This window comes from Saccopteryx bilineata, unplaced genomic scaffold (assembly GCF_036850765.1).
Source record: "Saccopteryx bilineata isolate mSacBil1 unplaced genomic scaffold, mSacBil1_pri_phased_curated manual_scaffold_23, whole genome shotgun sequence".
In the NCBI taxonomy this organism is placed as follows: Eukaryota; Metazoa; Chordata; class Mammalia; order Chiroptera; family Emballonuridae; genus Saccopteryx; species Saccopteryx bilineata.
The window spans coordinates 178,120-205,270 of record NW_027095449.1 but is presented as its reverse complement, the minus strand read 5'-3'; the positions used below and the strand labels follow the sequence as shown (position 1 = coordinate 205,270).

Genomic DNA, 27,151 nt, shown 5'->3' with positions numbered 1-27,151 from the left:
TTACCGTTAACTGTGCTCAGAAAATTAATGGTAATTCCTGGACAGAACATTGTTCTGGAATGCAAGAGTCCTAGAGGACAGTGATGGACCAGTAACTATCACTGTGATATAGAGGGTGAGTCACTGGACCTCCTCTATACACTGCGGCACCTGACGGCAGTAAGTGCTTCTGGTGCTGTGATGTGTTTAAACCCTAATAGCACTTCATTTACCAATGAACAAATTATAATGAAAGTTACTGTTTGTTTTGAAATATTATACAAAATCTTTTTGAAAGCTGTATACATACAATTTCTTCCATTTAGAAATGTCTAAAGCCAGTTTTATGTTCTTAGATACTAATTTCCTTCTTAAAATGCTATGATTTCTACTGAATTAAATAAAGATAAAATTTCTACTGAATGTAATAACAATAATGAGTAACCTGTAAAGTTCCTGAAATCACATCTTTAATTCTGTCCTTTCAACAATGAAACCAATTATGCCCACTAACGACACACAGACACACTAACACAACTGGTGTCTGTCAGGGGCGTGTGTTCATTCGTACACACGTCAGTGGGCCCCTGCACAGCTGATCCTCCATGGTGGTCAGTGGTCACATTCAGTCCTTTTAGTAGGTCGGCTGGGGGGTAAATTCCTTCCTTTGACATGCCAACCATCAGCAAGGCTCAATAACAAGCGAAAGGTGTACACAGCCCACACAGGTAGCTCAAGGGCGCAGCTTGGGTGATTGAAGAGGCTGTGCCACTGGACCCTCCAGAACACCTACTACATTAGGTCACTCTGTCATGCCTGGAATACATAGCGGCTCTACCTGATACATAGGCTTACATAATCAGACACAGGGAAATGGCCAAAATGAGACGACAAAGAAACATGTCCCAAGTGAAAGAACAGAATAAAGCTCCAGAAGAAGACCTAAGCAAATTGGAGACAAGCAATCTACTAGAGTTTAAAACATGAATTATAAGGATGCTCAGTGAACTTAGTGAGAACCTCAAAAGCATGAAAAAGAAGCAGTCAGTGAGGAAGGATACACTAAGTGAAATGAAGAATAATTTACAGGGAATCTACAGTAGAGTAGATGCAGCTGAGATTCATGTCAGTAATCTGGAATATAAGGAAGCAAAACAGCACCCAACCTGAATTGCAAAATGGAAAAAAAAATCTAAAGAATAATAAGGACAGTGTAAGGAGCCTCTGGGACAATTTCAAGTGTGCCAACATTCACATCATGGGGGTTCTGGAGACAAAGCGAAAGAAGAAATTGCAATCCCATTTGAAATAGATAATGACAGAGAACTTCCCTAATTTGGTGCAAGAAATAGACATACAAGTCTAGGAAGTGCAGAGACTCCCTAACAAGCTGAACTAAAAGAGACCTATACCAAAACACAGCATGATTACAATGCAAAAGGTTAAAGACAAAAAGAGAATCTTTTAATTAATTAATTAATTTTATTTTATTTTTTGTTGTTCATATTTTATTACCTTTTCTTCTTGTTAAGAAAAACCCTTTAACATTTCTTATAATACTGTTTGGTTGTAATGAACTCCTTTAGCTTTTTTTGTGTCTGGGAAGCTCTTTATCTGTCCTTCAATTCTAAATGATAGTTTTGCTGGGTAAAATCATCTTGGTTGTAGGACTTTGCTTTTCATCACTTTAAACAGTTCTTGGAGAGAGAGGCAGAGAGAGAGGAACATCAAGCTTCTCCTTATGTTCCCTGACTGGGGATTGAACCCACAACCTTCTTGTTTCAGGATGATGCACTTAACCGACTGAGTTAACTGGCCAGGGTAAAACTGAATCTTTAAAGCAGTCACTTTCCTACAAGGGAGCTCCTATGAGGCTGTCAGATGATTTCTCAACAGAAAGTTTGCAGACCAGAAGGGAGTGGCAAAACTGTTTAAAGTGATAAAAAGCAAAGGCCTACAACTAAGATGATTTTACCCAGAAAAACTATCATTTAGAATTGAAGGACAGATAAAGAGCTTCCCAGACACAAAAAAAGCTAAAGCAGTTCATTACAACCAAACCAGTATTATAAGAAATGTTAAAGGGTTTTCTTTAAAAAGAAGAAAAGGTAATAAAATATAAACAACAAAATGGCATTAAATATACACCTATCAGATATTGAAACTAAAAAACAACATAAATGAATAAGTACAACAGAAACAGACTCATAAATACAGAGAACATTTTGAGAGTTGCAGAAGGGAGGAGTCTTGAGAGGATGGGTGAAAAATGTGATGAGATTAAGAAGTACAAATTGATTGTTACAGAATAGACATGGGGATATTTATACACAGCATAAGGAATACAGTCAATAATAGTCTAGCCCGGGCCAGTTGTCTCAGTGGTAGAGCCAACTGTGTGTGGGAGTCGAGGTTTCGATTTCTGGCCAGGGCACACAGAAGAAGTGCCCATCTGCTTCTCCACCCTTCCCTCCTCCTTCCTTTCTGTCTCTCTGTTCCCCTCCCACAGCCAAGGCTCCATTGGAGCAAAGTTGGACCAGGCGCTGAGGATGGCTCCATGGCCTCAGCCTCAGGTGCTAGAATGGCTCCGGCCACAAAGGATAAAGGCCCCCGAAGGGCAGAGCATCGCCCCCTGGTGGGCATGTTGGGTGGATCCCAGTCAGGTGCATGTGGGAGTCTTTCTCACTGCCTCCCTGCTTCTCAGTTCAGAAAAATACAAAAAATAAAATAAAATAATAATATTCTAACAACTATGTTTCAAGTTATGTAATGTTTAATCGCTGAGGTATACACCTGAAACTAATATAATAGTGTATGTCCACTATTATTGAAAAATAAATAATAATTTTAAAAAATTAAATAAATAAAAATCTTAGTTCAACAAAGAGATTGTTAGTACATATTCTAGTTGTTTGGTGAGTTTATAGCTATAAACCAATAACTTAGAAAACAAACAATTTTCTATTGTAACACTTCATTGCTAGAAATGTGTTGGAATTTTTTCTTTTAATTTCTTTCTTTTTTTTTAAGTGATAGGAGGGGAAATAGTGAGACAGACTCCTACAAGCACCCAACCAGGATCCACCCAGCAACCCTAGTCTTGGGCTGATGCTCAAGTACCGAGCTATCTTCAGCGCCCAGGGCAAATGCTCAAACCAGTGAAGGCACTGGTTGCGGGAGGAAAGAGAGAAGGAAGAGAGGGAAGGAAGGAGAAGCAGATGGTTGCTTCTTATGTGTTCCCTGACCGGGGATTGCACCTAGGATGTCTCCATGCCACATTAATGCTGTATGCCAGGGCCATATGTGTTGGATTCTAAAGAAAGATGGTCTTTGGGTTGATAGTACTTCCTCTTCTCAGGCTTCTGAACCTTGAATAAAACATTTTTCTTATGCAACACTTGTCTCTCAAGGACTGGCTTTCAACGTGGCAGGCATTCGAATCTGATTCATTTAAATTTTTTTATTGATTTTAGAGAGAGAGGAAGGAAGAAAGAGACAGAGAGAGAGAAACATCAATTTGTTGTTCCACCTATTCATACTGTCATTGGTTGATTCTTGTATGTTCCCCTACTAGGGATCAAACCCACAACCTCAGCATGTTGGGAGGATGCTCTAATCAAATGAGCTACTTACTTGGCCAAGGCCCATTGGTTGTTTCTTGTATGTGCCTTGACTGGGATTGTAACCACAACCTTGGTGTTCTGGGGACATTCTAAACAACTGAGCTGCCTGACCAGGGAGAGGTTTCTATTATCATCCATAATAAAGATGTGAGGGTCATACATGTCAATGTGTAGTCCTGATACATCAGGGTATTTACTACTACAATGATTTACTACCAAAAAGATAAGTGAAAGTATATTGAAAGTAACAAAGTTTCCAAATTTTTGGCACGCATTATGGTTCATGCCTTTCCAAAATGAAGTAGGAATTTGGAAAATCACATGTAATGTCTTCTATCTGGGTTCTTATGCAAAAATAAATAAATAAATGGAGTTCCTCGGTGCCCTTGGAGAAGCAAGAGAGCTGCTGGTGCTTTGGCAGAAACTGCCAAGCACCTCGGTTAGACTGGAGCGGCTGGACCACCGGTATTGCCACAGGATGGGCTTTCCCAAGAAAGTTCTTCAAGGGCACATCATTAGGAAATAAGATGACATCCTTAGGTTGTGTTAGCAATAAATGAATAGGTAGATAGATAAATAATAAAGATTTCCTTATTTCTGTTTCTGAATGTGACAGATGCTTTAAAGAATTCATGATCCTTATACCACCCCCACAGAAGACAGGGCTGCCCGCATGCACGGCAGGTCCTCATGGGATTAAGGTCCTAGGGGGGCTCAGGATGGGCTACTAGGTTAGGGTGGGCTGCACCTGCAGGGATCCATGCAGGGAGGGATTACTTTAATAACCTGAGGGGCGTGGAAGTGGCCAGCGTTTGGGGGGACAGATGATTCTTATATTTAATGATGGAAACAACCTTGTGAGGTGTTAGGAATCATTAAAATTAAATCCTGTGATTTGAAATGCAAAATAATCCACTGAGCGTTATGTGATTTCCAAAGGACAAAAGCAGAATGGGAACTTATTTTTCCCTACCAGCCCCAAGGCATTTTCACGAATCCAAATTTCCCATCTGGTATAAACTGCTTCTGTACTCACCTGCTTATCCATTTTATACTACCTGTATGTCCTCAAATACCATAACTTTCTTCTTCTTCTTCTTCTTCTTCTTTTTTTTTTTTTTTTTTGACAAACACAGGGAGAGAGTCAGAGAGAGGGATAGATAGGGAAAGACAGACAGGAACGAAGAGAGATGAGAAGGATCAATCATCAGTTTTTTCGTTTTGGCACGTTAGTTGTTCATTGATTGCTTTCTCATATGTGCCTTGACTGTGGGGATACAGCAGACCGAGTAACCCCTTGATCAAGCCAGCGATCTTGGGTCCAACCTGGTGAGCTTTGCTCAAACCAGATGAGCCCGCACCCAAGCTGGCAACTTCGGGGTCTCGAACCTGGGTCCTTCGCATCCCAGTCCGATGCTCTATCCACTGTGCCACCTCCTGGTCAGGCCATAACTTACTTCTTTGAGAATCAAATTACATCACTCTGCTAAGACAAAATAAACTACTTTGATCATCTCTAAAAGAAAATGGCATGTCTTAATATATTTTATGTATTTAAAATTAAGACACTTTCTGAGGGAGCTGATGAGAGTACAACACCATGAGCTTGGTCATGTTGAATTAACTGAATCCCTAGAGCGTTTGTGAATTGTACCTTCCTCAGTGTCCCTGCCTGGGTCTCACTTTTACTAACATTCTGTGTTAGGTCTAAAAAGAAGATATATGGGCTTCACAGATAAAAAATTCTAGTGCAAGGAAACATCTCTGCAAAATAAGATAAAAAATATCTCCAAATAATCAAAAGCACAAGACTAAGTTTACTGGTACTTTTCAAGGAGTTTATGCCTGTTTAGTACAGAGATCACCATAATACTTGTCTGTCTAAATTGTTGAGTTTTTAAAAGTTTTGTGGCAATATTTTGGTATTTTACCTACTTACAGAAAGTTCTCAGACAGCTTTCGTCACCGGATAACAATTACACAAAGAATGACATGAAAATCCCAGTTATTTGTCATTTGGCTGGAGAAAAGAGTCAAGTTTGGGTGCTGGATGATTATTACTGAGAAAGTATTAATAGTGATGATAGCAGGTATTTACCTAAAATGCAAAGAGAGGGACTAAATGTCATATGACATCCCAAACCTGACTCTATAAATGTGTTACCAATGATTTGAATTATATAATATCACAGAGGGTTAACAGTTTTTCCTCATGGTCAAGACCATTACTTAAGTGATCTTCTTCCCCCAGAAACTTTGATTCTGACCTTTTCCCCTTTGTCCCATTATATGATGCATTGCCTGGCATGAGAATGGGGTCAGCAAATGCTTAGAAAATGAACGATGACGCTGACTTCCCCCACCCAGTCTATCTATGTACTAGGTTCCTAGGCACCAGACTTCTGACCACTTTCTGAATGTGCTAGCTCCTGCATCTTATAACACAGCTGCAGCCCACCACTGCATTTACTAAAGTGTTCTTTTAGGCTGTGGCATAAAGGATATTATCCCCACTGAGTTCAGGGTTAGACCCTATGACCACACTTATGTAAACTGGGTGGTTTGATGCTATAAATCAACTTCATGCTTAACAATTAGTACAAAACAGCACCACCCCCTTCCATGATTTGTAAATATACCAAATAAAACTAATAAAATTGACGAACAGAATGTGGGAGTCTAAGCCCATATTGGGTTCTCTGTCTCACTTTGCAACCTAATTGTTTTATGTTCACTGCTCCAACCTTAAGGGTGCAATCAGTTGACAAATAAAGGTGCTACAGCCCTGCTCCAAATGCCACTGGAATAAACCAGCGCACAATGCTCCCATCAGTCCTAAAGGGCTAGTCTGACCCATGGCAGAGAAGGGGCAGCCATCCCTCCAGGCTGGGGAGTCATGTCCTTAGAGTCCGTCTTTCCTGTCCTCTGTGGACCAGCAATGCCTGTCTGTCCCTAGTATACAACAACATTCTAGAAGCAGAAGCTTAGGTGCCACGGGAACGGGGCTGAGCAGGTAAGTGCTCCTGCGATGGTGCCGCCAAGCAGGCGGCTGGTGCCCAGAAGGAACTTTCCTGTGTCTCAGGGGCTGTTTCTGAACTTGGGGGTAGAGGGTTGGGTGGGGGTGGGGGGGAGATGCGTCAATGCCTTTATCGCCTCTTCCTCCACATATTGCTTCTTTAGACATGTCATAACAAGGAAATGGGGCCAGGGGACCTGGCAGCCCGCAGGCGCTGGCAGAAAGCGTTCCATTAAAGGGACAGACAGCACGCCGCGCCATCGCTGGTCTCCCGGGTCCTGTCTGCAGTTTTGCTGTCCAGCCCTAGGACGTGTCCTGTCTTCCCGGGGCTGGGCGCGGGACGCGCTAGGCACTCCCTCACCAGCAGCCTTGTCCCAGAACATTTGGCTTCCAAGTGGCTCCCGTTTAACTGCATCTGCCTGGCTTCCAGGGAGCGCCTGTCGCTCATGGTGGAATGGGACGATGATGGTGGCGCGAGGAGCCGCCTCGGGTTCCTAGTAGGGGAAAGGGGTGTGGGAAGTACTCGCCCTGTGCTCACAGCCCAGAGCATTCCCCAGTGCTCTGGTGTTTCCAGCAAACTGCCTTCTGCTTAGCCCATGGGGTCTTCGTGGGACTCGCAGAATTTCATGAACCTGAACGAATATTCTCATCCTACTTGACAGATGAGCAAACGGAACCTCCCCAGGTGTCCCGTTAAGTGGGACCAGGCTTCTCAATTTACCCTCTTAACTTCTTTTAGTACATGTGCTGCTGAAGCCAGAGCTCTTAACTTCTTAGCCCCGCCCCCACTAAGCCTCCTGTTCCACAGGGGACCCCTGAGTACACGTTGTCTGATGACCTTGACCTACTAGAAACCATCCCATTCTTCCCTAAACACCCCACGCCTTTCCTCCCACACCATGTAGGACTCTGCTGTGTGGTAAACAAATCACGTTTATGGCTGCGGAACAATCCCTTGTCCGCTATCCTTCTGTGAGAGGTGTCCAGGAATCACCAGAACTAAACTGCAGACAAGGGACTCCAGTACCAGGAAATATGGGGACGGTGGCAGATGAGTGAAGGAGACACTTAGAATAAGGCAGACATGAACTAGTTTGAGCTTTCCTAAAACAGCATGAGAGAGCCTGCTTCCTTGTGGTTTCATAAAATAAGGTTTCATCATGATAAAGACAGGCTCATGTAATTTTAAGTTCAGAATGTACATTTATATCCATTTCTGTCAACCCCCTCCCTGAACTAGACCCTACTGTCCCCTCAACGCTATTATAATCTCTGCTTGCACACTGCTTGTCACTCTCATCAGTAGAATTTTCCCGTTTGGGGCAGGACCCTGCCTCCGTTCCCGATCCCCCCACTTTGGCTTTCTGGGAGATGGACACGTACCCCGTTTCCCCAGGTCTGCGATGCTCCCCCAGTCTTTTCCTAGGCTTCATTCCGTGCTGTGAATGTTTTGTCTGTGACTCATCTTAGCGTCTCCATCAGTGTCCTTTCTGACTGGCCCGGGGACACTTGTTTATTTGTTACCATCTGCCTAAAAACCCATTCCACTGTGGGACACATGTTTCCCCCTGCAGCCTGACCCATTCAGAAGACAGTATTACCATGAAGTTCACCATCAACATCATCACTGCCTGACCAGGTGGTGGCACAGTGGATAGAGCATCGGACTGGGATGCGGAGGACCCAGGTTCGAGACCACAAGCTCACCAGCTTGAGCGCAGGCTCATCTGGTTTGAGCAAGGCTCACCAGCTTAGACCCAAGGTCACTGTCTCGAGCAAATGGTTACTTGGTCTGCTGAAGGTCCCTGGTCAAGGCACATATAAGAAAGCAATAAATGAACAACTAAGGTGTTGCAACGCTCAACGAAAAACTAATAATTGATGTTTCTCATCTCTCTGTTCCTGTCTGTCTGTCCCTGTCTCTGACTCTCACTCTGTCTCTGTAAAAACAAAGAAACAAAAAAACACATCATTACCACTGGCATCATTTGTTCCAATATATTTTCTGAGGTTTAAGGTTATCAACATAGGACAGGTGCCAAAGGATTTGGGCAGGTTTGTAAATTTCAGCCAGAGTCAAAGATACCATATGGGAAAAGGTGGTGAGGAAACCCTCTTCTCTGCCTTAAGGGAAGGAAGGGAGGGAGGGCTGAAGAGGAGAAAGAGAAAATTTAAAGGAAGGAAGGCAGGAAGTTGTCTTAGTATATTCTGATAATGTGAAGATGGATGATTTCCTGAAGAGGGCCAAAAATAAAAAAAATCCACTAAAAGAATAGAAAAAGGTGCAAACATTATTTGTATATAATGAAAGCAACCTGAAAAGCAAAGAAAGTATGAAAACAATGTTTTAATTCAGTGGTAATCAGTAAAATGCAAGCATAAACAGTTAAGACATCCTTACTTATGCCCATAAGGGTGATAAGAAAATTAAAAGTTGAAGTGAAGATTTGAGGAAAGCTCACACGTGACTGGTGTTAGCAGGAATTAGCACAGTGCTCTCGGGTTATATCTGCTGGCTGTGTCTAGTCAGATGGGAGCTGTCTATCCCAGACAAATTGTTGCACATGTGCGAAGAGATGTACAGTACACGGGGATTCTTTTGCAGCAAGCACATATTTTGAAACAGCTTAAATGTTTATAATAATTGGATAAAGTGTTATATAAATAATGTATTTTATGTAAAAGTTTAAAGTGCAGAAACAATACTTAAAAAGTTTGAAGTGCAGATCCCTGGCCGCTTTGCTCAGTGGTAGAGCATCAGCCCAGTGTGTGGATGTCCCAGTTCCAGCACACAGGAAAGCAACCATTTGCTTCTTCCCTCTCTTTCTTCTCTCTCTTTCTCTCCTTCTCCTCCCCTCCTGCAGCAATGGCTCAATTAGAGCGAGTTGGCTCTGGGCACTAAGATGACTCCATGGCCTCTGCCTCAGGGGCTAAAAAATGGCTCTGGTTGCAATGGAGCAACAGCCCAAATAGGCCGAGCATCACCTCCTAGTGGCTTGCCAGGTGGATCCTGGTCAGAGCACGTGTGGGAGTCTGTCTTTGCCTCCCCAACTCTCATTAAAAAGAAAAGTTTAAGGTGCTGAAATAGATACATGTGTCTGAAGGAGTATAAATACACAAATGAGAATGATAAATAAAAGCATCAGAGTCACTGGCCGGTTAGTTCAGTGGGACAGAGCGTTGTCCCAAACACCAAGGTTGTAGGTTTGATCCCTGTATGGGCACATAGGGAAAGCAGCTGGTGAATGCACAACTAAGAGGAACAATAAGTACTTGCTTCTCTCTCCCTCCTTTCCTCTCTCTGTCTGTCTAAAATCCATCAATTAAAAACACACACACAAGAGAACACCTTCAGAACTTTGGTCATTTCAGAGGGCAGAGGGAGGGGCAGCGAGAGGCTGAGGAGGCAAAACACATCAATGGAATTCTGTGTAATGTTCTAACTTTCCAGTCAAACAGAATAGCTGCAGGGAAAATGCCGAAATACCCATTGCAAATGATAGGCGTTTTGTACCATAACTCTGTACTTTTTCACTGAAACACTTTGCTTTGTAACTGCATAATATTTAAAACTGAGTAAATAAATATAGTCCCATCTGAGGATCCTATTGCTGTATGTCACATCCATGCCTATTCTAACACCAAGATGAGTGACACAATATTAGCCCTCATTTGAATGCAACATTTATGCCAATTGATTCCAATGGTTGTGCCAATTTCTGTTTAAACCTACTGGGATGCAGAAGGGTGATAACTGGGAGACAGGGACCTCAGTGGCCGCCTGGGACAGCACTGGCTCGACACTGAGCAGGAAGTGAGTATCTCTTGAATCTGTCCTGCATGTTGGTTCTTGCTCTGTGGCCTGGCACCCCCGTCTCTCCACAAAATGCTCAGGGGCTGACAGCAAACTCGTTAGGACAGAGAAAATATTGCCTTGGTGTAAATGACTGGCTTGTTTGAAGTCCTAGGAATTTCCAGGCCCGAGAGGAAGTTCCGTGTACCTTATCGTGGGACGGCGGGGTAGGGACAGGACTCCTTCACGGTCTGACAGGAGAGGAAGTACTTTTTCTAGCAAGTTTGTCTACTTTGATTACAAAAAATAAAATAAAATAATGTTCCACTCCTCATTCCATAAACAATGCTTTCTTCATCTGATGCCTTTTCCAGTTGGAGGGACATAATCAACTGATTTAACACATTTTGTGTTTTCTTTTACAGTTAAGGGGAAAATGAGTAAATGTGCATTGTGTTAGCAGGGCATTGTGTTAACATCTCCTCCTTTGCTTCAAGTTCTATATGGACATTTGCAAGTACAATGTGAACTAGGAACTTAGCAATGGAAGTGGTTCCTCCATGGAGAATTCTTCTTATTCTGAACTGGAGGTGCCCCTCAGGCCTTCCTGACTCCATGTGGACACTTGCTTTTTATTCATTTCTTGTTTTTATTGTAGAAGAGAATGGAAGCACATCCAAAGAGCAGATATGGAGCTATGGCTGAAGGTAACAAAGCCTCCAGGGCCTCAAGGGGCACTGGTCCCTCACCTCCAACACAGTGACAGAAACCCAGTTATTTTAAACTGAAGAAGGAAAAAACAACGCTCATTTGTTCTCTCTCTTCCCCATCATCGCACCCGCACCCGACCCCCACAGTACCGTGCTCTCGTGCACAGGATGTGTGTGAAACATGGAAATGAAACTCCAAGTCAGAAGTTGGATGCTTGTGAACTGACTTGAGAATAAAGTTTCTCTTGCCTTGTCTGCTCTGAGCTGAAAAATGGCAAATTCCCCCGAGAGATGTTAGTAATCGTGTTTGCCACAAAACACCCCACACACTGCAGGAAAGGAGGGAACAACACAGAGTAGAAGGAATTGAACAATGAATTTTAGGAGCCTACAGTGAATTTGGAACCACTTGGGCTCATAAGAGCTCCAGAAGTCCTCGGACTCTCATCGTCCTCCGTCCTTTGAAGGTCTCAGCTCTTGGCTCAGTGGCGCCCTCTCCAACACCACTTTTGTTAACTTCCTGTAGTTCCATCAGCCAAGTAGATGATCTTTCCAACACACGTGCTTCTAATGGTCTTCTATTCCACTCTTCCTCAGCCGCCTGTCCAGGGTCACCTGCCGGACTTGGCTGTTGACATTAACTGTGACCTTTCTGCTGTGTCTATTTCAAGCACTCAGCTCACCACCCAAAGAGCAGAGACCCAGGGACCCTCCACTGGTCCTCGGTGGGAGGGCACATCTGAGACTTCCTTTCCTCCCTTCTGCACAGATGTGCCTGGGAATGTGTGGCTGAGAAAGAGGTGGTAACCTTTTCCCACTTGTGACTTCTCAGCCTCTGCCTCCCAATGTCACATTCATTTAGCATGAAACTGGCCTAAGCACCATCCAGGAAAAACACAGGGACCTCCTTTCTTTGAGGAAAACTGTACTTCCCTGGTCTTGGTGAAGGGCTTGGAGCACCTCCTCAGTGTGGCAGTTATTCCTCTTGGCTGTGGGTGCAAAGTCGGCTTCTTATGTGGATTTCCAACGACCCACGAACCTCCTAAAGTTATCAGCAAACCCCTGTATGCCTTTAGATGGGACTGTTCCCCTGGGGGGGCGGGCATGGCTCTCATGAGATACCATGAGGGTCTGTGACCAAAAAATCTGAAGAATTACTCTTAGTCTCAACATTTCTTTCTTTCTTTCTTTCTTTCTTTCTTTCTTTCTTTCTTTCTTTCTTTCTTTCTTTCTTTCTTTCTTTCCTTCCTTTCCTCCCTCCCTCCCTCCCTCCCTCCCTCCCTCCCTCCCTCCCTCCCTCCCTCCCTCCCTTCCTCCCTCCTTCCTTCTTTCTTCCTTCCTTTCTTTCTTTCTTTCTTTTTCTCTTTGTCACTTTCTCTCTCTTTTGTTTTTTTACAGACATCAGAGTAGAAGATAACCAGTCTGCATCCTCCCAGCTGAGGATCCTCCTGGTGGGCAGGTCTGGTTGTGGGAAAAGTGCCACCGGGAACAGCATCCTTTGCTGACCTGTGTTTGAGTCCAGGCCGGGGGCGCAGGCTGTGACCAGGACGTGCCAGGCAACCACAGGCACGTGGAACGGGAGGAGCATCCTGGTGGTTGACACGCCCTCCATCTTTGAGGCAAAGGCCCCGAACCAAGACATGTACAAGGACATTGGGGACTGCTACCGGTTCTTGGCCCCAGGGCCCCACGTGCTGCTGCTGGTGACGCAGCTGGGCTGCTTCACAGGCCCAGGACATGGTGGCCATGAGGAGGGTGAAGGAGGTTTTTGGAGCAGGAGCCATGAGACACGTGGTGGTCCTCTTCACCCACAAGGAGGACTTATGTGGGGGGTCCTTGGGTGAGTATGTAACCACCACAGACAACCTCAGCCTGCGGAGCCTGGTCCAGGAGTGTGACAGGAGGTACTGTGGCTTCAACAACCGGGTCACAGGGAAGAGCAGAGGAGGCAGCTAGAGGAGCTAATGGCTGTGGTGGAGAGCCTGGAGCGACAGCACCAGGGAGCCTTCTACACAAACGACCTCTTCTTTGGAGCACAGCTGCTCCGGGAAGGCGGCGGAGAAAACCACACGCACTACCTGGCCAAGGTGCACAGGTGCATTGAAAAGCAAAAGCGAGACGTGAAGAAGATGAATCACTGGGTGTACAGGGTGTTCCTCGGAGTCAAAGAGTGGATGCTCTCTCACATTGGGATAACTGCTTTTCTTGTGATATGCATTTTGATTCTTCTTGCCGTTCTGATTGACTTGGGCATTACTGGTGGATACTGAGCATTTTCAGCTGTCTTCTCCCATCAGCTTTCTTTTTCCAGACTCACCATCTCTGTCTATGTTTGTAAGTGACCTAATTTGCTTAGTACTTAGTCTCAGTTCTGATTGATTTTCCTACGTCAGACATGTCATTCATGTTCTCCAAGGGCTTCCAGATAAATAAAACCCAGAGGAAATCCTCTTATTAAAAATTATCAATGTAAATAATGAATGAACTGGACACCACCTTGAAATCTTTGGGAAGAGTAGGCTTTGCAGGAAGGAGGGTGAGCGGACTGTGATGTTTATTCACTGTTGACGGAGAAGACATGGTATATGAAAATCTAGTAGAAGAACTCCTCACTTTATTCAGAAACGCACTCTGGAGTCATCGTAAGCTATAAGGGAAGACACACATGGCTGCCCCCATCCCAGAGAGGTTGATGATGTTTGGGGGACAATTCTGGAGGTTGAAGGGTCCTGGGAGGGAGGAAGAAGGGGACCTGGACTTGAGGGGAGGAGAGAAAAGGGGTCACAGAAGCGGGGTGGGTGGCACCTTGGGCAAAGCAGAGGCAGCGACCGGGAAATAAGGGTCCGGGCTGCATGGAGCAGGGGCAGAGAAGGGGCAGACCACACAGTCTCAGACTTTATGCCATTTAAAGCTTGGAGAGGTCTTTCATGGTATCAGTAAGTGTGAGGTAAGAATCTAAGACCAGAGGACTTGGTTTGAGAGTACCTGATTGTTTGAACTTGATATTTGCTTTGGACTTTGTTTCTGTTTGACATAGGTGGCTCTGTCTCAGGTTTCATCAGAAAGTCTAGTAGTCCGTATTTTAGCTGACTATTAGCCACAGCTATAAGCCAACGACTGATTAGAATTGTTTTCCAAGGTCTGTAAATGGGACATGATCTCTTATGTACAAGCTTTCATGCTGTTACAGAGCAAGAATTCCACTCAGACAGGACCTAAATTGATGGTTCAAACAGGGGGAGAGATGTCACTCCCTGCCCAGAGAGTAAAACTCAGAAAGGGGGGAAATGAGGGAATGAGTCTTTTAAACACTCTAAGTCCTCCTTCTGGAGGCCACGGAGGTGCTGTGGCCCCGGGAGCAATGGGGGATTAATGCCACCCCCACCCTGTGTGGCAGCAGGAGCAGCAGGGGAACTGTCCCAACTCCATGTGAAGGGGGAATCAGGCATTTTAAAAACTCAAGTGTCTGGCCCTGGCTCTATCCACTGAGCCAGTGGCCAGGGCCTCTGGTATCCAATTTGTTATCTGTGACTGTTGAAAAGACTCAGTTCAGAATCTTCTGGCAGCAGGAAAGGGCTGTGTCTCCCCGAGTTCCCCCAGCTGGGTGTCCTAGCTGTGTGCGGCTGCTGCTTGTTCTCTCGGTTGTTTGATTATTTCAGGCTCTCTCTTCATCTCAGCATGTTGGCTAAGAAAAGACATTTTTGTGGGTGCTTCTTGTTCTGCAGCATTTGGCCTCGTCCTTCCTGTCATCTTGGGGCTGTGTTTGAGGTTGGCTTACAATTAAAAAAAATTTTTTTATGAAGTGAGAGGCGGGAAGGCAGGCAGACAGACTCCCACATGTGCCCCAACTGGGATCCATCTGGCAAGCCCCCTCAGGGGGATGCTCAGCCCATCTGAGACCACTGCTCCATTTTTCAGCAACTGAGCTATTTCAGTACCTAAGGCGAAGACCATGGAGCCGTCCTCAGCACCTGCAGCCAAATTGCTCAAACCATTCTAGCCATGACTGTGGGAGGAGATGAGAGAGAGAGAGAGAGAGAAAGAGAAATGGGGAAGGGGGAAGGGGGAGGGGGGGTAGGTGAAGGGGGAGAGGGAGCAGAGGAGAAGCAGATGGTCACTTCTCTAGTGTGCCCTGAGTGGGGATTGAACCCAGGACTTCCACACACTTGACCAACGCTCTGCTGCTGAGCCAACTGGCCAGGGCTGTGTTCTGTGTCTTTTAATGCATGAAAGCTTGTATTGTCTTATATTTTAAGGGATAATACCCTCCTGTAATTTTTACATAGTACTATTTATTCTCTTTTGAAATTAAATTGATTGAGGTGACATTGATTAATAGTACTGTATAGGTTTTGATTGTACAGTTGTATGATACATCGTCTGTGCATTGCATCGTGTGCACACCACCCACAGTCAGGTCATCTGCAGTCTCCATATATTTTATACCCTTCACCATACGGCCCCCTCCTGTCCGTCCCGCTGGTAACCAGCACACTACGGGCTGTGTCTGTGAGCGTTTGTAAAACTGGTCCCTCTTCTATGTGCATTTGGTCTTCTGTGGGAGGGTGAGCTCGCTCTACCCGGGGGTCTGGGTACAGTCTTGGGCAGGGGTGGTCTCAGGACCCACTGAGCTCACACCAGCATGGCGGTCTGCCCGCTCCCCTGAAGACTTCAGGAGCCCTTCAGGTCCTCTGTCTCTCTCAAAAAACCACAATTTAAAATTTTTCTTGTAGTGTTGTGTAAGTTGTTGACAACCGCTAAATTCTTCTGTAAAGGGTCTGAGTTCAGAAAGAGTCAGGGCAGAGCGGATGCGGTGTGTGTGGAGGAGGGGTTGGAGGTCCTGGGAGCCCAGGGCAGGGAGCGGGTGCTGAGGAACGGGGTCAGGCAGGGATCAGAACGTCTCTCTGAGACTCCCTTCCCCCTTCGCTCATCACCGAGGCCTCTGTGGTCCACCAGGACAGGTGTGAGGTGGGGTGGGAAGGCCGTGTTCTGGTAAATGTGCACGAATGCAGAAGGGCAGCCTCTGGGTGGTTGTGGGGATGGAACATGAGGAGACCGGAGAAAAGGTGGAGGAGAGGACAGAGGCGTGGTGTGAGATTCCTGGTCACAGTGAGCTTCATGGCTGTGTGTCTCAGGGCTGCACAGGGCTCTGTGCTTGGAGGGGCCCCTACTTGGTTTAATGCTCTGTAATATCATCTTGAACTCCTCCATTATTTTTTAATAAGTGTCTGGTAGTTTCCTTTTGAGCTGAATCTTATGAATTACAAAGTTGGTTCTGAACTGTGTCTTTATTGGAAGTTAAAAAACTATTTCCTAGGGTTCTTCAGGGTGAGATAAGTTCTTAATGCCGATAAGTGGTCCAATGATATGGTTATTAACACCATCATTTTCAAAGCTAGCTGCTTCCGTCCATGGGTACTGACCCTACTGTCCACTGCTTCCAGCCACACTGGGTCCTCTTAGTGCCCACCCTCAAGCTTAAGCGCCGAATGATCAAACTTTTAATCTAGTAATTCACAATGTATAATACTCTCAATATTTTTATGGTGATGCAAAAGAAAACTAGAACATCCTGTCAACTGTGACCATTGCGACAGCCTGCCTCTCACCTGGAAACAATGAGAGCCTGTTGATCTACCCCTGGGTAAATCTCAGATAAACCGCCTGTCTGGCCTGAGGTGGGAGGCGGTGGAAAGGGCGGGAGGGAAAGGTGCCTGCTGACTTGTCAGTCATGCTGACTTTCAAGCTTGCAAGAGCCCTATGGAAATAACCAGAGAAGCTGTGTGGTCACTGGAAGACTTTTCTCCAGCCTCCTCTTCCTCTTTCCTCCTGGATACCAATAGTTTAGACCTCTTTGGCTTTGTACCTGAGTCTTGTTAATTTGGAAATGGGTATCTTGAGACCCTTCTGAGAGACCACATTCAAATTCCATATCATATAATCACTAGCAAGCACCCTGAGGATACACCAAGTCGCATTCCCGACTCTCTTCTCCCAGAATCCCCTGCAGTCTCCCACTGCACCGGGGAACACGACCAGACACTGTGCCTGAGTTTCTGAGCAAGACTATGGTCATTTCCCAGGTGCAAAACCCTGAGGTTGCTGGCTTGAGCCCAAATTTGGTGGCTTGAACAAGGTGTCACTGGTTTGGCTGTAGCTCCCCCCAGTCAGGGCGCATATGAGAAAGCACCTATTCAACTAAGGTGCTACAAGTATGAGTTGATACTTTTCATCTCTCTACCTTCCTGTCTCTCTATCGGTGTCTGTCCCTCTCTCTTTCTCTTACTAAAAAAAGAAAAGAAGAAAAAGAAGAATTACATCATTAATAAGAGCTTCTTGTATCCACCATATAACGCAAATACCAACTGTAGCTTTGAAATTTAGGTACCAGAGCAGGTTCACAGAGGAAAAGGTTTCAATTTGGTAAAACTAAAGCAGCCAGCAGGTTATGGGACAATATTTCAGTCTCTTTAAAGGCGAACATTCCCATGGGCCCCACGTACTCTGAGCTCCCTGGCTCAGTGGTTTGGAGGCTCAAGCACTTTCCCCTTCCTCACAGTTACAGCATAAGCACCAGCTCAGAGGACTACTTTGGAGAAAACCTGAGAGCTCCTCAACCTGTTGAATAGAAGGTGAGCCTGGCTGAGAGGGGCCTTGAGGACAGAGCTGTGAGGGCAGGAGGTCCAGGGAGTGAGCAGGGGGTGGGTCTGGTCTGCAAAGGAACCAGGGACCAGGGACTAGCCCGCAGCACAGCAGGGAGATGCTGTCAGGGTGGCCATGGTGAAAGACTGGGACGGGAGTAAGGAGCATTATTAGCACAGTGTCATACGTCTCATGTGTATTTACTTATTATTAAATTTTTATTGATTTTAGAAAGAAGGGTAGAGAGACAGACAGAAAGAGATATAGATAAGGGGGGAAATCATTCATTTGTTGTTCCACTTATTTATGCATTCATTGTTTGATTCTTGTATGTCCCTGACCTGCGATCAAATCCGCAACCTTGGCATATATGGGCAATGCTCTAACCAACAGGGCTCCCAGCCAGCACGTCTCATACTTAACAGGACACATGTGTTCTGACTGGTGGCATCTCATGCATTTACTGTTTTGTCAGGGTTGCCTGATTACCATTTCTTCTTCCTCGATAGAATATTGATGTCTCCAAGGCAGGTTTTTACAGCTCAAAGACAATTCAGAGACGACCTAGTCTAATCCCCTCTTATGACTGATAAAGAAGCCTGATCCTAGCGTGAACAGGGACTCTCCAGGGGTACCCTCATCTCGGATGACAGAGGACATCTAGAATGTGGTTTGTGGAATCCTTTCCATGATTTAGTATAAAGAGGCTGTGACCCCAGTAGTGTGACATATGAGGTGGGGAGGGGTGCCCTGGGGGAGGACAGGCCATTTGGAGAAACAGTGCATGAGAAACCCTCCTGTGAACTTTCTCGGTACAGGCTTCCTGCCAGTTCTCCACTCAGCAAGAGTGTGGACCCCTTCCCTGCCCTCTCTCCATCTACCTCTGATTCAATGGGATTTTAGAATCACGGTCCTGAGAAGACACCAGGAAGAGGCGCCGTGTGCAGTGGTTAGGAGGGGACGTGCTGGTCAGACAGACTTGTAATTGGATTTCTGCTCTGCCTGGTACCTGTTAGCACTGTGACCTTGGGCAAGTGTCTCAGTATTTCGAGGACACATCAATGTTCTCATTTAAAAAGTGACAATATTTTTATTCAATCTTAGGAACTAAGTTTTTTTTATTTTATTTATTAAATGAAATTTAACAGGGTGACATCGATCAATAAGAATACATAGCTTTTAGGTGAACAGCTCTATAGTGTTTGAACTGTTGATTGTCTTGTGGGCCTATCATGCAAAGACAAATCATTTTCTGTCACTGTCTATTTGTCTTATGTGTGATATTTTTATGTAACCACACTTACTAGTCCTTTTCCTCATTCTATTTGAAATCTTAGAAATATCTTCCCTAACACCACCTTACAAAGAGATTAACCCTGTTTGTTTTATGATTTTACATGTAAACTTCTCATCCACATGGCAGTTGAGTGGTGTGAGGCACAGGTTTCTCTTATCTTTTCTACGTGGTTCCATGGTTACCCCACAGTCGCTCTACTAACCATCTTTATCCTTATAGATGTGAGATGCTGCCCTATGGAATCTATAACATGATGTAATTGAAGCAACTATAAATGCATATATTATAATATGATTAACTTGGTCTATTTTAGCATTTTCAGTTTTCATTTCTCTGATCTCTCCATTCGTGAGTCAACATTGTTCTGCTGTAATTACAGAAACTACGATGTGTGACTCCTGGTTGAGCTAGTTCAACCTCCTTGTTCATTTTCATGATGGTGCTGGATCATTCTTTTTTCTTCATCCAAATGACCTGTATAACCCATTGTTTTAACTTATAATCCACTATTTAACTTTCTAACCTACTATTTATCACCTGCAGGGAAAAGAGAGTGATGGCAAGAAAACTTTTATTTAGGTTATATAAAATCATGTTAGAAAAGTATCCATTGATTTCAATCTTATGAAATGCCTTCAACACAAGTCAGTGTTGCGTTTTGTCAAATGTCCTTTCTGCATCTAGTTAATTTTCTTCTTCTTCTATTAACATGGGATGTGTTGTGACAGCCAATTTTCTCATTTTGAACCATCGGAGTATTTCTAAAAGAAGTCACACTTCATCACCGTGCATTACATTTTTTGATATCCAATAAATAATATATTTAGTATTTTGTATTAATGTTTCCAAATGAGACATATCTATAGCTTTATTTATTGGTGAAATGTTTTTTAGGTTTTGGAATCAATAGTATACTTGATTCGTAGAGATAATTGTAAGTTTCTATTTTTTTTCATATGAACAGGATCAGCTTAGTTAATACTGAGATGATCAGATGTTTAAAGGTTAGATGACTTTCCCTGTGAAAGTACCCAGACCTTGTGCCCCTTTGTGGGAAAATGCTACTTTATTATTTCTTCCACAGTAACTGAGCTGTGTCATCTCTGCTCTCACTGGGGTCAATGTCATAGACTATTACATATTTTCAGGGAGGAAAGAATGAAGAAAAGAGATTTGGGAATGGTGCCCTCTTACCTGAGTTAACCCTTTCCTCCTCTCTTTTCCTGCATTAAGGTCTTGTGGGCACCTACACTCCAGAACCTCTTGACAGAAACATGGCTGGCTGTCAGGACAACACTCTGAGGATTGTCCTGGTGGGAAAAACAGGAAATGGGAAAAGTGCAACAGCAAACAGCATCCTTGGGAGAAGTGAATTTGATTCTAGAATTGCTGCCCAAACTCTTACCAAGAAGTGTCAGAGAGCAACGCAGAACTGGAAGGGGAGGAACCTTCTTGTCGTGGACACCCCAGGGCTCTTCGACACTAAGGAGACACTGATGACAGCCTGTGAGGAAATTAGCCAGTGTGTCGTCCTCTCCCGCCCTGGGCCTCATGCCATCCTCCTGGTTGTGCAGCTGGGCTACTTCACGGAGGAAGAGTACAAAACAATTGCACTGCTCAAGCACATCTTTGGGGAGGCAGCCATGAAGTACATGATCGTGTTGTTCACATGCAAAGATATGTTGGTCGGTCAGAGCTTGAGTTAGTTCATAGGAGAGGCAGACGTGGACCTAAGAAACATCATCCAGGAGTGTGGGAACCGCTGCTGAGCCTCAATAACAGCCCAAGTGCAGACGAGGCTGAGAGGGAAGGTCAAGTACAGGAGCTGGTGGAGCTGATAGAGAAGATGGTGCAGGAGAACGGGGGGACTCACTTCTCTGTCGCCGTCTACAAGGACATAGAGGAGAAGCAGAGGCCTTGGAGATAATCTATGCTGATGAATTAATGAAGGAAATTAAACCAGTAAAAAGGCTAAATATATCAGATCAAGAAAAGGAGGAAAAAATAAAATACCTAAAGAAGAGATATGATGAATGCATTAAAAATATAAGTAAAGAAGCTGGAAGAAATGTATAATATTTTAAGATAAGTTAAGTGGTTTATGCACTATTCTTTAAAAAATATGTCATGCATTTTGGAAATAAGGTACATTTTATTTTTTCTTTTTCTTAATTTACTACAATTAGTTAATATGGTAGATTGTATTTTCTGAAGACAGCCATAACACTATTCTCTATCCTACCTATTCTTCTTATAATCTGAGCTTTTTACTCTATCTGTGGTTTGTATCCCTGCCTTTAAATTCGATGAGTTTTGTGACTGTTTTCATAAATAGTGGGCATTTGTAGCTTCTGAGGTGGGATTAGGGACAAGGCCTCCTTGCTCTCTTGGGGCGCTTGCCCTTGGACCTTGGCCACCATGTGAGGAAGCCCACGTGGCCCGCGGAGGGGCCCCATGAAGAGGACTTGGAGTCTCTGGCCCACTCCCCCCGCTGCTCTTACATCAGCCAGCAGAGCCTACGTGACCGCCCCGCCGTGCATGGGAGGCAACATGGACGTGGGTTCTCCTGCTGCCAACTGAGCACTGCAGATGGAGCCACAGAGAGCAAAGAGGAGCTGCTCACCATGTCCCAGCCCGTCCCCAGATTCCTGTGAAAATAATACTTGTTGTTTTCACCATGAAGCTTTAGGGTTGTTTGTTACACAGTGATAGCTAACCTGAAGCATCTTCCCCACTCATTCCTCCCACCCATCCCCACAATGCCAGCAAACTTAAGGACTTTCAATATTGGCATACTCTGACAATAAATATATCACTGAGTTCGCAGACTCAATTTAGGAAGATTCAGATAAGAACTCTTCCTGCACACGCCTAGCGTTAGCACCACTGCTGATGCACATGGTTTCAGTCTACGTCTCTGAGCGCTGTTTTAGGGAAGCAGCCGGCTTCTCCAGCAAGATGTTGTGTGGTCCATGGAGTCCTGGAAGTCGCTAAACTCTCTTACTCAGGGGTCCCCAAACTACGGCCTGCAGGCCGCATGCGGCCCCTGAGGCCATTTATCTGGGCCCCACCGCACACCCAGAAGGGGCACCTCTTTCATTGGTGGTCAGTGAGAGGTGCATAGTTCCCATTGAAATAATGGTCAGTTTGTTGATTTAAATTTACTTGTTCTCTATTTTAAATATTGTATTCGTTCCCATTTTGTTTTTTTACTTTAAAATAAGATATGTGTAGTGTGCATAGGGATTTGTTCATAGTTTTTTTATAGTCCGGCCCTCCAACGGTCTGAGGGACAGTGAACTGGCTCCCTGTGTAAAAAGTTTGGGGACCCCTGCTCTTACTGTTTTTCTCTCTCTTTTTTTTAAGGCACCATCCTAACTTAAAATGGCCCTAACTGTAACTTAAAACTCTCTTCTGTGCCAAATATTTTTCATTTGCCTCTGCAGATCCACCCTTACCCTCCTTCACCTTAGCTCTTTGTCCCAGGGGGTGATCTATGTGCATCTCATTGTTAACAACCTCAAGGGTTTTGCCACTTACGTTGTTATATATAAGATGGATACATGGTTGTCACAAGTGAGTTTTATTTATTTGCATCAAGGTAAAGAGACAGGATTCATATCCAAGTTTGTCTCTCAGAATGGAGGCTTAGCACTTGCTTATATACACTATTTGGTCAATTTCATGTTGATGTCTTTGTTTCTCAGTTGGCCATACTTACCCAGGATGAGTTCTTGTCAACCTCAATCTTTTTTATAGCTCGTCTGCAAAATAATATATTATATTTTAACACTTAGCAAGACCAGCATTTAGTAAGAACGACCTTGAGGCCCTTTTCAGATCTGACAAAATCAGTGCGATCTCTGGCTGTCTGACTTCTGATTGGCTTCTGTCAATGGGAAGTCCAACCAGGAAATTCCTTCTGGGCACAAATGCAAGGTCTGGTGTTTGTTTTCCCGCCCCTCTCCCTGTAAAGTCACCTGCAACACTAAGCCAGACATCACACCTTTTCTACCCAACTCTTCATCTGGATTCCATTTCTCATCCACCCCCTTGGGGTTAGGGCACAATTTCCTCACTGTTACCAGCAGTGTCTCTTGTCATTTCCATGTCTTGTGTCCACAGCTTGTAGGAGGCCCCTGCACTTGACTTTCTCCCAAGTCCCTAATTAAGTGGCCATCTTTGTTGCTATAATTCTCGTAGATAAATGTTAACGATACCCACTTTCTTTGATACTAATTATGTACCCAGTGTTTCTCTTGGTCCTCCCATGACCGTCACCAGGTACATGAGTGTGATATATGTCGTTAGTGGGCATAATTGGTTTCATTGTTGAAAGAACAGTATTATAAATGTGATCTCAGGAACTTCACAGATTTCTTCTTATTATTTTATATCATTCAGTAGAAATGTTATCTTTTTTTTAATTCAGTGGATATCATAGCATTTTAAAGAAGAAAATTATTTTCCAAGAACATAAAATTGCTTTAGATATTTGCAAAAGGGAGAAATGTTATGTATACAGCCTTCAAACATTTTTTGTATTATATTTAAAAAGAAACTAACTTTTATAAGAATTTGTTCATTAGTAAATGAAGTGATATTAATGTTTTAAACACTTTGCAGTATCCGAAGCATTGACTGACATCAGACGCCGCCGTGTATAGAGGAGGTCCGGTGACTCACCCTCTATATCACAGAGATAGTTACTGGTCCATCACTGTCCTCCAGGACTCTTGCATTCGGACCAATGTTCTGTCCAGGAATTACCATTAATTTTCAGAGCACAGTTAACCCTAAGCTACAGAGCAAACTGCACAAGCAACAGAGTAAGCAGTAAGAAAAACAGCATATTCTGAGCAATACACAAAATAAGAGAATTATCAATTTGACAAACAACTGAATATAAAATAGAATCCACACTAATATTTTGTCTAGGACTCTTTTTAAGCAATTCTCTTTGGCCACAGTTGTGTGACATCTCTGAGTTTCCATGTGCTGTATAAGAGCCCCTCTGAAATCCTCTACTCTTTCCTCTGACTGCTCGGGCCCACACGCTGGTCCTGTCACTAGGGGGTACAGCCGATTGGAGTAGTGGGCCCCCCTCTTCTCCATCATCAGACCCTCAATCACACCCATTAGCTCCCCCACTTGGTCAGCCCGCTCACTCCCTCTCGCCTGGTTGTTAAAGGCACAAGCTCATCCCCCACACGCTGCCACCAGCATGCGTAGGGCTTTGTTGTCTGAGCTGTGGATGTACTCCATCAGGGAGCCTCCAGCGAGGTCTTCCTTGTGGGTGAAGAGGACAATTGTGTATCCCAGGGTGTCCTCTCCAAAGAGCTCCCTCACCCTCTGCATGACCTGCTGGTCCTGGCTGGTGAATCGGCCCAGCTGCATCACAGGAGTAGCACGTGGGTTCCTGGGGCTGAGAGCAGGTAGCACCTGTGCACCTCTGTGTGCAGGGCATCAGAGTGGTCCTGCAGAGAAACCATGTCTGTCATGTCAATCATGACTTAAATAGGTGCCCTATTGAGTCACTCAAGATCTTTTGTAACCAATGGCAGTGGTGGAGTGGCGCCCTCTAGTGCACACTTGGAGAACTGGTGTCCAGTGACTAAGGGCAGTTCTCCCACACCTTGCGGCCTGCCTGCTGCCTTTATAGAATGTATATATTAAAGGACCCTGCAGATGGCTAGTAAATGTTTGTGTGAGGAATAAATAGAACCATTTTAGGAACTCCAGATGGAAGTGAGTCAGAAAAAGCAGACTTTTATAATTAAATTATCCCCTTAGACATGGAACAAAGTTTGATGGCAATTACAGGAAAAAAGAGAAAATCAGAGGCAAAGAAATTTGACATGTGATTTCCCCCCACCCCGGGTTTGAAAAGCAAGAAAGAGAAAACATAGAGTAACTCTCCAAAGAGAAGTAGCCAAAAATCCAGTAATGAAAGTTTGCTTACTAGAAAACCTAAAACATTCTACGAGGGAGAAGGCCTGAGCTGGAAGCTGGGGTGCTTGGCTGCGCTGCCCTCAGGACCAGGGAGGGTGTGGAGCTCCCGGGGGAGAGCCAGGGGTTCAGTCTGTAAGCAGATTCTCCAAGTGCAGACGTGGTGGGGGAATTCGGACACTTAGTGGATGTTTGCTAATACAGAATTATTAATTCTTACTTCTCCTTGGGTTACTGTGCTTATGCAAGGAAAGAGCATTTACCTTTTCTGATCTCTGGGATTTGCTCGAGCATGGTCCATGGTATTTGGACACAGAGGGTGGGGCTAGACGGAACCACACCGACTAGGCATGGACACCTTGAACTTGGGTGGGAGGAGAATGGAGTCCATTATACCCTCTTCTCTCCACGGTTGTCATGTGTTGGAAAGTTTCCATGATAAGAAGAATACTTGTCTAAAAAAATTAAACTATATTTATATCTAATTCAGACAAATTACTGTCATTTGCCCAAAGTGTGGTAAACACGTATTTTTTGTCTTTGAAGTAAAACAACACGTAATTACATTTTTTCAGGAGAGGGGAGGGGAGATAGTGAGACAGACTTCCACATGCACCCCAACTAGGATACTCCTGCATGCTCCCCGACTGGGATACGCCCAGCAAACCCACATCTGGGGCTGATGCTGGAATCATCCCTGCTATTTTTAGCACCAGAGGCTGATGCTGGGACTATCGAGTTATCCTCAGCACTTGGGGACCACACTGGAACCAATCGAGCCACTGGCTGTGTGAGGGGAGGAGAGGGAATGGGGAGAGGGCAGGGGAGAGAAACAGATGGTCACTTTTCCTCTGTGCCCTGACCCAGATCAAATGTGGGACATCACACGCCACACCGAGGCTCTAACCAGTGAGCGAGCCCTCCAGGGTCTAGTCTATTTTCTCATCGTGTGACAAAACTCCTTGAGTGGGGGATTTATCTTGTGAGTCTTTGAGTTCCTGAGTCAATACACTGCCGGCGCCTGGTAGCCACCCCCTTGCTGCTTTATTCCATTGCTAAAAATCCAGCCCCTCTCCCTCCTGCGCCCACCTGGGAGTCTAGGAGGGGGCAGAAAGCAGGGTTATTTCTCCTGCTGAGTGAGTTCTGTCCACTCCCTGCCCTTGTCATTAGCCACAAAAGCCACTAGTGGGCAGGGAACACCCATCTTTCTTTAGGTCAGGGCCCAGCCAAAATCAGAGGCAGCCTTCCTGTGGAAAAGCACTTCTCCCAAAGCCCGAGGGCTGGAAGAGCGTTTAACAAAATAGTCAGCTCAGCAGAGAGTCAATTTGCTACATCACTGAGGAGTTATTTGAAGCTTTAGTTTTATTTCGACTTCTCCTCCAATGCTTAATATTTTATTTTTGGAATGAAACTTTTCTTAACTCAGTTGTCTATCTTTTCTATTTTGGGGACATGATATCGCACTCGGCCCATGACAGCCCTTGAGTGGACTGTACTTCTGGGAGTGACACAGCCGGGTGCCACCATGACCGGTTGAAGGCTTTGGTCAGTTTGAACTTTTCATGAATCGAGTTGATGTGAGTGAACCTAATGCTGGAGGGTGGGAGTCTCCCTGGATGGGTGCTCCTTACTAAGGGAGGTAAGTGGGGTGAGGGATGGGAGAGGTTAGCTAGTGTCCCAAAAATAGGCCCAGCAGTGACAGCATTCCTTCAGCTTCCTAACAAGACCAGCCCAGAGAGAAGATGGCCCCTGGGGACAGGTCAGCCCCTCAAAGCCTGCTCCTCCTTCCTCAGGGTCTCAGAAGGCTCAGGGCTATCTCTGACTCTTCAATGACCAAGCTCGGTGTGAAAGTGTGAGCTCAAGTCATGGAGTGGCTGGCCTCTGCACCCTGGTTACAGGTCTCCTCTCATGGATGAACCCCAAGGACATGATACTAAGCACAAAAAAGTCAGTCCCCAAAAGGACAAACCCTGTCTGATTCCCCCAGTATGAAGTATGTAAAGTCATCAAAATCTTAGAAACAGAAGTAGGAAGGGGGTTCCCAGGGCCTGGGGTAGGGGAGGAGAATCTGCGTCCAATGGGGGCGAAGTTTCAAAGTCACAAGGTGGACAAGTTCTAGAGCTCTTTGCACAACCATGTGAG

General features: G+C 44.9%; 1 protein-coding gene and 4 pseudogenes across 1 annotated transcript in view; 2 read left to right on the top strand and 3 right to left on the bottom strand.

The window, feature by feature from the left end:
* LOC136318252 (GTPase IMAP family member 4-like) overlaps window positions 1–27,151 on the bottom strand; it is a 208,110-nt gene that overhangs the window by 37,688 nt on the left and 143,271 nt on the right. The window lies entirely within an intron of this gene.
* Window positions 1–27,151, bottom strand: part of LOC136318258 (GTPase IMAP family member 1-like) — a 230,604-nt pseudogene that overhangs the window by 90,863 nt on the left and 112,590 nt on the right.
* Window positions 1–27,151, bottom strand: part of LOC136318262 (GTPase IMAP family member 6-like) — a 120,065-nt pseudogene that overhangs the window by 16,228 nt on the left and 76,686 nt on the right.
* LOC136318265 (GTPase IMAP family member 5-like) lies at window positions 11,109–13,555 on the top strand (annotated as a pseudogene).
* On the top strand, window positions 17,655–21,265 carry LOC136318261 (GTPase IMAP family member 7-like; annotated as a pseudogene).